Genomic DNA, 11,631 nt, shown 5'->3' on the forward strand with positions numbered 1-11,631 from the left:
TTGGTGGTGGTGTAGTCTTAGGCCTCCCAGATTGTAATCCCCAATTTTATATAAAACAAGTAATTTACAGGACAATTTAACAAATGCCTCCCTTCCATAAGAAAGGGAGATTATGCTTCAGGGTTGACTGTCCAGCCCGTCAGGTGGATGGGCTGAAGGCAATCCCCAGCGACGGCCCCAAAGGTGCTCAGGGGACGCTTCATGGAGTTCGTTGGGCTCTTTGACTGGGCTGGACTGCAACCCCCTTCCATTTCCACCCTTACCCAAAGATTTCTAACTGTGGTCAAAGGAATGCTAGTTGTGGGGAATCCCAAGTACCTTTAAGAACCTGCCCCCCTGCTATTTAACACTTCCCATCGCTGTAGGGGCAGTGGGGGCGGGCATAGGAAGTACTCGGGAGCGTCCCTTGTTTCCCAGGAGGGAGCAGTTTATTGCTTCTTTCAGATGCGGCAGCCGGTGCCCCCACCCCACCGTGCTTCGAGATTTCCAGGTGTCCTCACAATTGTAAACATGTGTTATTCTCTGCAGCGATGACAAGCTTTTAAGTAACCACCTCTTGAAGAAACTGTCTTTCCATTAGCAAATGCCATTGCAGGCCTGGTTGGTGACCACTGCCGCAGCACACCTAAAGCCTCCCTCCTCCCATGGTAATGTGATCCTCGCTGAGGTTCCAGGATCTTGGAGGATTCCAAACCTCTGGAGTTCTGAAGTAGCTGCCAGTCAGGACACAGTTTTCAAGACCTTGAGTGATGAGCATGGAGCCTCACAGAAGCCACACAGCTCTGCCCTGACTCAAATAATCCCAGGAAGAGTGTGACAGTGGGAGCTGTGGCCAGATAAGGGAGGAATCCCCAACCACCGGCCCTGCCTTCCCTTCTTCCTGGTGCCAATGTGAAGTGCGGCCGGAAAACTGCTCCTTGTCAGGGATTGTGATTTTCCAAGACTTTGAAGGCGGAAGATGCTTGTCTTGGTGAATTACTAAGAGAAGAAAATCAGAGACAGTAATTATTAAAGAACAGCTGGGGGCATCTCTTGTAAAGGATTAAAAAAATTCTCTTGATTTTAAGAGACTTTCTTTCTGTGAATACCGTAACTCTTTAACACTTGTGAATTTGGGGACCTCCAAGAAAAATTGAACAAACTTTTCTGTGATTGCCCTCAATTTTACTTTACAAACTGCTGTCCGATTTACTCTGTATAAATCATTACACCCACATGTGTCTGCCTGTTTTCCACCCTTCTTTGTTTTCTGAGTCCAGTTGCCTCTCCAAACATCTTCCATGGCCTCTGTAATAGTTTTCTTACCTTTCTGTGGGCTGGCCTTAAAATGAATTTCAGTAGATGGAGTATAGTTATTCTGTAGGGAAAAATGCTTTGATGCTTAAGTCGGTCTTGGATGGAACTCTGAAGAGAATTTTTCTGAAAGCAAAAAAAATCTCAGGGAGGTGAAACATAATAACAAGAAAAAAGACTCTGCCCTGCTGTGTTTCTCTACAAGGCAGCCCCCCAGCCCTCCTCAAACCCGGGGTGAAGATGTTTCCCCTCTCACCCCCAATAGCTAAGTGCTCCCACAGCTGTGCCCATACCATGGGTGCCCCTTCTCTTTCATCAGGCCAGTCTGTCCTGGACAGGACTGGGATGCAAGTGGCACAGAGGCCCCTGGGATGTGGCATTTGAGCAGGCACTCTCTAGCTGGCCCCTGCAGGAGGTGCCAACACCACCTCAGTACTGCTTTCTCCAGTGTCTCTCTCTGGAGTCTTCCCCTCCCCCTAGCCCCCCAGCATCTACAGGTCTCGGCTCTCTCCATCGGACCAAATCTCTTCAGCCCACATCCTCTGCAGGTGTCTCCACATCTCTGCTTCTCTCTGGCAGCCCAGCTTCTAGAAGGCTCTGGTGGCTGCTGCCCTGTTGTCCCCTCTCAAGAACACACTCCTCACTCAGCCCAGACAGCTATTCACTCCCACAACTCCACCGATACTGCCCAGGCACAGTGTCCCAATGGCCTCTGACACCCTGAATCCAGTGGTCACTGCTGGCCACTGCTTGCCTCTCAGCAGCTCTTGATACCTTCTGGAATCAGCACCCCTTTCTCTGCCTCCCTTCCGACACTGTCCTTCTGTCTTACTGCCCCTTCTCTGTTTGCTCAGGCTCCAGGCTCCTGCCTTTCTCTAAGGCTTCTAAGGCTGGGGTTCTGTGGGGCTTCGTTCTGGGCCCTCTTCTTCGCTTCTGTGGCTTTAAGTCCTAGGGACTAGTTCAGAGTTTCTCAATGTCAGCACTACTGAGGTTTGGGGCTAGATAGTTCTTGGCTGTTCTGTGTATTGTAGGATTTTAAGCAGCATCGCTAGTCCCTAAATGCTAAATATGGGTAATGCCCCCTATGGTGACAGTCCAACATGTCTTTAGACATTGCCAGCTATCCCTGGGAGGATGTGTGTATGTGTGTGTGTGTCAAATCACCTCCATGGACAATCTCTGGAGTAACGAATGATTCTCCAATTTTTATCATCCACTTGGATATCTTCCTCTCAGACTTACCATATGCCCAGCTGAATTCATTATCTTCCACCCCCAGACCTATTCATTTATAGTATCTCTGTGCATGACAACCTCACTCACTCCAGTGTTCAGGGCAAAGCCGGGGGGTCCTCCCCGCCCTTCCTCACCTCACTCACACAACTCGCTTGTCAGCAAGACTAAAAATGCTGCATCTCAACCTCTACCACTTCTCTGAAATCAAAGGCAGCCCCTTCCTCTAGCCCAGGCATCCTCAAACTATAGCCCGTAGGCCACATGCAGCCTGCCTAGGACATTTATCCGGCCTGCCAGGTGTTTTTGCCACTGCTACCTGTCCTGCTTAGCAGCCGACTGGTCCCAGGGCCCGCAGTCCGACCCTCCAACAGTCTGAGGGACAGTGAACTGGCCCCCTATTTTAAAAGTTTGCGGCCCCCTTCCTCTAGCCCATGCTGCTGTCTTTCTGCAGTGACTGCATGTGGAAAACTAGGAATGGTCGTGCTTTGTGAGGAAGGCATGGTGAAAGATGAGCTAGGCTGACGACTGAGCCTCTTACGCCCAATAGTTAGCCAAGGAAAGTTCTTGAAGAAGATTATAAGTACGATTCCAGTAAACATGTGAATGATAAGAAAGCAAAACTTCCTATTGCTACTAGGGAGAAAGTTTGACTGGTCTGGATAGAGGATCAAACCAGCCTCAACATTCCGATAAACAAAAGCCTAATCCACAGCTAATGCTCCTGCATTCTATGAAGGCGTGAGAGGTGAGAAGCTGCAGGAGAAAAACTGAAGGTAGCACAGGCTGGTTCAAGAGGTTTAAGGAAAGAAGCCGCCTCCATAACATAAAGTGCAAAGCGAGGCAGCAGGTGCTGATGGAGGAGCTGCTCCAAGTTGTCCAGAGGATCTGGCGAAGAGACTCGATACTCAGGGATGGATTTTCAGTGTACACAAAACAGCCTTCCACTAGAACAAGATGTCATTCAGGACTTTCATAGCTAGAGAGAAGTCGATACCTGGCTTTGAAGTGTGCAAGGACAGGCTGATTCTCTTTAGAGACTAACAGGACAGCTAATGACTTTAACTCAATGTCAATGCTCACTTACCATTCTGAAAATGAGCCCTTTAGAATTATGCTACATCTTCTCTGCCTGTATGAATGACAAAGCCTGAATGAAAGCTCATCTGGCTATATCATGGCTTACTGAAGATTTTAATCCCACTGTTGAGAACTACTACTCAGATAAAGACTCCTTTCAAAATAGTGTTGCTCATTGCCAATATTGTGGCTGTTGTCACCAAGAGCTCTGATGGAGATACACTAGGAGATTGATGTTTTTATGCCTGCTAACAGAATGCCCATTCTGCAGCCCATGGATGGAGGAGTAATTTCCAATGTCAAGTCTTATTATTTAAAAAATATTATTTTGTAATGCTACAGCTAGCATGGATAATGATTCCTGTGATGGATCTAGACAGAGTCTATTGAAAACCCCTGGAAAGGAGTCACCATTCTAGTGCCATTAAAAACATCCATGATTCATGAGAAGTTAAAACAGCAGTCAGTATCAGGATGTTGGAAGTAGATTGCAATCCTGATGGATCTTGAAGTGGTCAAGACTTCAGTGGAGGAAGGAACTGCAGGTGTCGTGGAAATAACAGGAGAAGTAGAATTAGAAGTGGAGCCTCAAGGTAGGATTGGATTGCTCATAAAACTTGGTGGTGTCGCACAAAACTTGAAGGGATGAGGAGTTGATTCTTACGAATTGGCAGAGAAAGGGGTTTCTTGAGAGGAAATCTACTCCTGGTGAAAATGCTGTAACATTGTTTGAATGACAACAAAGAATTTAGAATATTTCATCCACTTAGTTGATAAAGCCGCAAGAATGGTTTGAGAGGATGGACTCCAATTTGAAAGAAGTTCTCCTCTGGGTAAAATGCTATCAAACAGCATCTGGTGCTACAGAGAAGTCTTTCACGAAAGCAAGGGTCAGATGATGCAGCAAAGTTTATTGTCATCTTATTTTAAGAAATTGCCCCAGCCACCCAGCCTTCAGCAACCACCGTCCCATCAGTCCACAGCCAACATCGGGAGGACTGACTTGCTGAAGCCTCACATAATCGTTAGCACTTTTTCCTTAAGAAAGTATTTTAAAATTAAGATATGCACCTTTATTAAGACATAATCTATTGAACACTGGATAGACTACAGTAATAATACATGTAACATATATATGTATTGAAAAACTGAAAAAATCATGTAACTTGCTTTATTGCAGAATTTACTTTATTGCAACAGTCTGGAACAAAACCCACACTAGCTCTGGGCTATGCCTGTATGTGCCCTGTTTCCTCACGAATCCAGGATCATAACTAAAAGTTGCTTCAGACTCTCATCACTGAGAGCAACTATTCTAAAGCAACGTCAGGGTTATGTAGATGACTAAGAGCTTTTCTCAGCTGGAAAATTTCTCAGTTTTAGTTATAGATAGACCTGTATGCAGATCCTGCCTTTGGTCCCAGGCGGCTGAGTGGGTAAGCTGCTCATCCTGCCAAATCTCAGTTTTTTCACCTGTAAAGTGGAACTAATAGAGCCCACACGTTATTGTAAAGACCACCTGAGATAGTGCATGTGAACACCTGACCGGAAGTACTAAGTTCTCATTATTCATTACAAAGTTTTACAAAACATTTACAAAATATTCTCCATGTGTTGGTCACTTCCTGGTAAAATTTTATAATGAATATTTTGTAAATAAGGCCCATTTAGCTACAATTTCCCATTTTCCCTATGTATGGTGACTTTATGGGTGACTTTTGGGACACCCTGTATAATTACAACTAACAAATTAGCAGCAATTCCTTAAAATTACCTAATAACATGTTTCTTACTTAAATTTCTCCAATTTTCCCTAGATAACAGCCTTTTTAAAATCCAAATCAGAATCCACTATACCCAGACCTTTCACATATTTACCTTGTTCCTTTTTTATTTTTTATGTAACAGCCCCTTCCCCTACCCCAAGCTTTTTATTTAAATGCTTTAATTCTTTGAAAAGAGCCACCCACTTGCCTTATAGAAGATCCCTGTATCTGCCCAGTCCTTTCCCCCTGGTGATGTATAACTTGTTACCCTCTACTCCACATTTTGTTTGCATGAAAGTTCATTCTGTCAAAAGTAAACACAGATCAAGTAGAAAAAAATTAAAATTTTAATTTTTTTGTTGTACAAAATGTAGATATCACAGTCCAGAAGACTTCAAACCAAGTGCTGAAGTGTTGCTTAAGTTGGTTTTTCTGTAGCTGATGGGTTTAACTTGATTGAATCCTGCTGACAAGGGTGTGAAGCTGGCATTTTGTATTTCATTTATCATTGGAACTAGCATTTCGGGGAAATTCGGATGACATGAGTTTCAAGACCGTGGGTCTTGGTGGAGCTCTAAACTGTGGGCCTCTGTTTTTATTTTTCTTTAACAGTTCTAAAGCTTTGCTCAGATTTGGGATGAATCATTTTACTTCATCTCATAAGGAGATGTCCATTATTCCTGATAAGCAGCTTGCCCACTGGGTTTGGGGTAACAGCAGGAATCCCCTATCATAAAGGCAATGGGCCACGCATCCATGGGAAGATGCTTGGACACGTTGCAAAAATCCAGTTCCCCAGATATAGCTATTTCCAGATAAGAATTGCTATTGATTTTCATTTTCATTCATAATTTCTGCTTGAATCAACCATTCTTCTGGGAGTTGCAAAGTGGAAATTTTCTATTATTCCTGTAACACTCATTAACTGGCATTTTTATGTAAAAAAAAAAGAGCTTTATGTTTTCAACTGGAGTTATTTGGTTTCCCTGAACTGTAATTCCTATGAAAGAGGTGAAATAATCACATAATTCTTCCCCATTACTAACCAATTTTAAGAGTACTGTGCTGGAGAAAGAGTCATCTTAATCAGTCACAACTTTTTGTTTTGTTTTGCTGAATTTCTCTTTTTTTTGAGTATCGTCCTGGACTCAATGATTTTTATGTATTTAATGTCTCAATGAAATTATAATTTGTGATTTTATATTGTCTAGAATAGAGTCCTTGAGAGTCCCTTAGAGTGGGCTCCTACATCCATGTGACACAACTCTGCTGGGCTCTAGACCTTTCTTAGTCTTTTGACACAAGCTGTCCCAGTCCCTTAAGCTACCTCTCCAGTGGGCCCTGGTTTCTTTTCAGAGGAAACAGTAATCAGAAAGTACAGGGATGGGAGAGGTACATCACCCTAGGGAAGGTAATCACCCTAGGGAAGGGGTAACACTGCTTTTGAATCTTTCAGTGGACAGAGCTAAGAAACATATTTTTAGAAATCACAAGTTAGCATGCTTCTTATTTAAAGATCTATAGGATCTAACAGATCTTTAGATCTATAAGATCTAAAAAGAACAACATTTACTTTATACCCGAATATCATTTTTCTTATACTGAAACTTGGTTTCTAACAGTATGAACATAATTGTTACTTGCTTTATTTTATAGTATGTCTACATGGTTTCAAATGACCATGTGAGTATTAATATTAATAAACTGCTAGATAAGATCTGAGATCCCTTTGTAATTTTTTTTTTAGAGACAGAGTCTCACTTTGTCGCCCTTGGTAGAATGCTGTGGCGTCACAGCTCACAGTAACCTCCAGCTCTTGGGCTTAGGCAATGCTCTTGCCTCAGCCTCCCGAGTGGCTAGGACAACAGGTGCTTGCCACAACACCCTGCTATTTTTTTGTTGCAGTTTGGCTGGGGATTTGAACCTGTCACCCTCAGTACATGGGGCCAGTGCCCCACTCACTGAGCCACAGGCACCTCCCCCCTTTGTAATTATTTTTTGATCCTTAAAATATATATACTAATAATGATGTACAAAGGACTAGGGGATGGAGTTACTTGAAATACTTTTTCCCTGTGCAGTCTGTTGTTTTAGCCTATAAATACGGTCATTTCTTTTCATTTTATTAAAAGCCTTTGAATTGAATTCTTTTCAATTCATTAAAGCCTTGAATTTGCTGAGAAATAAGTTGGAAAACAAGAGTTAGTGATTTACCTGTACAACGCTTACTTTCTCTCTTGTATATATTTAGTTATTAGATATGATGGAATTTATATAAAAGTTATGGCAACCACTGGAATCACTGGAAGACGTTTAAGACTCTGCTGTCTTGGATCCCTGCAGACAGAAGGACTGTCACAGGGCCTGAGGGGAGGGTGCTAAGCACAGTTGGCTTGGTGATGGTGATGGGTGTTTGAGGAATCAGCCTGTAGGTTAGGCTGACTCAGGGTTGAATCCTGATCCTGCTAGTTACTACCTGTGTGGTCCTGGATGAGTTGACTTGGACCCTTAGTTTTCTGATCTGTAATATGGTGGGTAACCTCCCATCTCCCAGGCCCTCTTCTCCCCACTGAGAGTAAATTAAACACTGTATATAAAGGACGGTGCTCACTTCCTGGCACCATACATGTAGCTCATGTTAATTAGAGTGGCAAATACATGTGCTTTTTTCCCCATTTACTAGTCTGTTTTCTTTTTTCCCAGAAAACCTTCTTCTTTTGAATCACGAGCATGCTTTGTCTTCATAATAGCAAACAAACTGCAAACTCCAGTAGGTTGGGGCTGAGGGTGCAGATGATTCAGTGAATTCACTATCCCTAGAATCACGTGGTAGTTTTTTGTATTTCTCTTGTGAGGATTCCCTGTCCTTAATTATGTGACTTTAATGCCATCTAGTGGAAGGTGACAGTCTATTTCCTCAAGCAGACTCATTTGATAAAGAAAAAGCCCACATTTGTACTATGCAAAAGATAGCTTAAGTTCCATTCTTTCCTTGTTAAAGAAATATTCAGAATCCATAGCCATCCATACAGATATTTTTGAGTCAAATTTATTTATAAACATAACTTTTACTACTTGGAATTTGGTTATTTATGAGTGCCTCGGAATCTATTTACTGGTTCTGTGTCCTTGCTAAGTTACGAGTTCTAAGCCTCCTTATCTGTGTGTGTGATAATAGCACCTGCTGCATCCGGTCATGGGAAGATTAAATGAGGTGATACATGCCAAGCATATCACTTGGTATCTGGTTAGCACTTAATATGTTGTTATTAAAGGATAACATAAATATTAAATTGAAATAAAAAATACATTATTACCTTAATTATATTTTCATGTTAGCTGTTATATAATACATTATTATACAAGTAGATATCACGTATTTTAGATAACATATGCCATTAGATTAAGATATCAAATTATATATTATGTAGTATGATACACGGTGCTAGTATGTTAATATTACCTACTAACCAATTTCATTGGTTTTCTGGAGTTACCGGCTGAAGGAGATAATGTCGCAAATAATGATCGCCTGTAATTTGGTTTTTAGCTTTTGCCGTTTCCCCATGTCGGTTAAATATAAGATAGTTCTTCTTCCTCTTGTTGTACTTTCCAGAACTAGAAGGTTTTTCAAGGGTTACCCCCCTGCAATTTGCTAGCTCAGTGAATTTTTTAAAAATCTGGATTTCGGTGATTTTGTCCATTTTACTGTAAAATGTGAAGACGCTTTCTAAAACAGGTCGGTACCCCCAGCTCTGACCTCTGATCTCCATGGAGCTCCCTGGAAAGGCCTCTGAGCTCCCATCAGCTCAGCTCAAGCTGATCAGCATCACTGCTGATGATGCAGAATTGAAATAAAATGCCCTGTGCCCACCGGGATTCCACTTGCGTGTCTTTTCCATGCCAAGCACTGCTCTCTTCCCTGACAACGGCTTAGCATCTGCCTGGTGTTTCTATCAGATTCTTGCAGGGGCTGGTGGAAAAGAAGACTTTGTTTGTGGCATTTTAGAAATAACCCTTTTGTCTTCAATTACCAACAGAATGTCAGCTCTGGAAACCTACAGCCAAGGGCCCAACATCTGGCTAGTTTGGTTACAAATCAGTAGAGAATTGCCTTATGAAAATGAACCAGTCTAATTATAATATGATAGTTTTAGCTGTGTGTGCCTATAGTAGGGTGGAAGGAGCAGGTATTGGGTACAGTGTTGACCAATGCACCCTGAGGCACTATGGTCTGAGAAAATACATGGTACGATTTTAATTTTTCTGAATTTTCTGAGATGTGTTTTATCTAAGATGTATGATCTGCCTTGGAAAATTTGCCACGTGCTGTTGAGAAGAATGTACAGTCTCAGTTTGGGGGTAGAATGTTCTGTAAGTGTCTATTAGTTCTGTTTGTTCCACAGACTCATTTAAATTCAGTATTTCTTGGTTGATTTTCTGCCTCAGTGATCTGTCCCGTTCTCTCAGTAGAGTGCTAAAGTCCCCGGCTAGTGTGATGTTTCTGTTTCTTCACTTTGGTCTAGGAGAATTTGCTTTATGAACCTGAGAGCTCCTGTGTTAGATGCATATATATTTATGATTGTTATATCTTCTTATTGAATCTCTCCCTTTATCATTACATAACGACTGACTTTGTCTTTTTTCAACCATTGTTCATTTAAAGTATTTTATCTGATAGGAGAATAGCTGGTTCTGTTCACTTTTTGCTTCCATTTGCATGACATTTATTTTTTACATCCTTTTACTGTGAGTGTATGAGAATCTTTCTGAATTAAATGGGTTTTTTGAAGACAACATGTATTTGAGTTGCATTTTTGTTCATTCAGCCACTCTGTTATCTCCTAAGTGGAGTACTGAGAGTGTTAACCTTCAGCGTCAGGATTGTATGTGAGATACTATTGACCTTGGCTGTTACCAACTTGCTTTGTTTCCTCCCTTGTATGTTCCGTGAGTTTTAACTTTAGGGTGTTTTTACTCTGGTGATGTTGATTATTCGGCTGCTTTTAAGCATATCTTGAAGGACAGGTCTACTGTTGACATATTCCCTTAGCATTTGCTTATCTTCGAAAGGCTTAATTACTCCTTCATTTATGAAACTTAGTTTTGTGAAATACAATTCTTGGCTGACAGTTATTCTGTTTTAAGGAGATTTAAAAAATGAGGCTTCAATCCTCAGTGGCTGGTAGGGTTTCTGTTGAGAAGTCCGCCATTCATCTCATGATGTTTCTTGATGCTTTTATCTCACAGCGTGTGGGTTTTCTCTGCCACTGTAACTGTTGCCAAACTGATGATCAGGTGCTCTGGTGATGTCTTACTTCCATGAATGTTCCAGGTGCTCGATGACTTTCACATATCTGGGTATGCGAAGCTCTAGCAGCACCAGTGACTTTTTCCTCAATTATCTCCTCAAACAGATTTTCTGTGCTTTTTCCTCTTTTCCCTCAGGGATACCTATGATTCTTACCTTCATTTGCTTTACACAGTCCTATATTTCTCGGAGAGATTTCTCATTCCTCTTGATTCTTTTTTTTTTTTTTTTTTTTTTTTTTTACATTTTTGGCTGATTGTGTTAATTTGGAAGCCTTGTCTTCAAGCTCTGAAATTCTTCTGCTTGGTCTAGTTGTTAAAACTTTCTGCTATATTTTGAAATTACCTACGTGGCTCATTTCCAGAAGTTCAGTTATACTTTTTAAACTACTATCTGTCTCTTCAGTGAATTTTTAATTTCTATTCTAATTGATAATTTTAATTTCTTAATGTTGGGTTTCAAATTTCTTATAAATTCCATTAATGTTGGGTTTCAAATTTCTTATAAATTCCATTGATTTTTCTTTCCATCTATATCCTAAATTCCTTATCTAGCATTTCAATAATTTCCTTTTTGTTGAGGTCCTTTGCTGGAGAGCTATTGTGACCCTTTGAGGGGTGGCAAGATAGCCCATTGCATCATGTTGGTAAAGTTGGTATGCTAATTCCTTCTCATCTGGAGCCTCTTCTCTCAGCTCAAAACAGATAGCTTTGTAGCGTACCTGTTCTCCTCGGCTGGGACCTCTGCTGCTTGGTGGAGAGAGAAAGATCCCTGGGGGGTGTGCTTGATTCCTCCTCCAGAAGATTGACCAGGCTGGAGAGGGGCAGATGTACTGTAAGCATTTAGCACTGCTGCTCTCCTGCATCTCAGCATTCTCCTGTGGTTGTCATGGGGCTACCATGACAGGGTGGCCCACCACGTCTAGTAGTGGCAGATGCATCAGTGAAT

Source organism: Otolemur garnettii, unplaced genomic scaffold, assembly GCF_000181295.1.
Source record: "Otolemur garnettii isolate 467f Iridium unplaced genomic scaffold, OtoGar3 scaffold00075, whole genome shotgun sequence".
NCBI classification, from domain to species: domain Eukaryota; kingdom Metazoa; phylum Chordata; class Mammalia; order Primates; family Galagidae; genus Otolemur; species Otolemur garnettii.